The 630-nt window shown below is 30.0% G+C and overlaps 1 protein-coding gene across 1 annotated transcript in view; it reads right to left on the bottom strand.

Moving 5' to 3' along the window:
• Nucleotides 1-183: 183 nt before the first annotated feature.
• The window catches only part of LOC119586220 (ovochymase-1-like), a gene marked incomplete in the record, with an annotated part of 21,689 nt that continues 21,242 nt past the window's right edge, over nt 184-630 (bottom strand). Inside the window, 1 exon segment of the mRNA XM_037934924.1 lies at nt 184-630.

Below are 630 nucleotides of genomic sequence, written 5' to 3'. Positions count from 1 at the left end.
CTGTATATATGTTAGTCCAACTGCTCATAGCAAACTTAAAAATGAGGTGTACTGGTAAAACCTCCTTGATCCATTTTTGTTTAAAATTCCACATCATGTAAATATATTTTTCCACAATTGAAATGCAGAAGCTTTGACAAAAAAAAAATAGACAAAAGAAACAGCCATTATTTTTCTTTTTTCAGTTCGCAGCAAAATGTTACGCTTTGAACTTGCTTGATTCTATGTGTTGCGTTTTTCGCGTCAAGGGATAGTGAAATGTAAAATATATATGATTAGAGTGAATCTAAAACAAAAGAAATGTGGTTTAAAAATATCAAATAAAATCCCTCATTAAAGTCTTTAATTAAAAATGTAATCGACAAATAACATTTATTTTTAAAAAATCCTATTGTCATTAGTCTTCAAAGGAGCCGGAAAAAATAAAATCCTATTGGATTATGAACTTTTTTTTCAGTAACACTTCACATCAAGGACACATAAATCTACAACGTTTCCTTACGTGTCCTGCATCAACCGAAGCTCCGAAACAAACGAAATGAAATTATCGAAATTATCATTACCATTTTCTTTTTCTTTTCTTTTTCAGAAATACCTCACGTCATGAACATATAAATCCACAACAATCCG

The sequence above is a fragment of the Penaeus monodon genome, chromosome 21, assembly GCF_015228065.2.
Source record: "Penaeus monodon isolate SGIC_2016 chromosome 21, NSTDA_Pmon_1, whole genome shotgun sequence".
Lineage (NCBI taxonomy): Eukaryota > Metazoa > Arthropoda > Malacostraca > Decapoda > Penaeidae > Penaeus > Penaeus monodon.
This window is presented reverse-complemented; position numbering and strand designations above follow the sequence as displayed.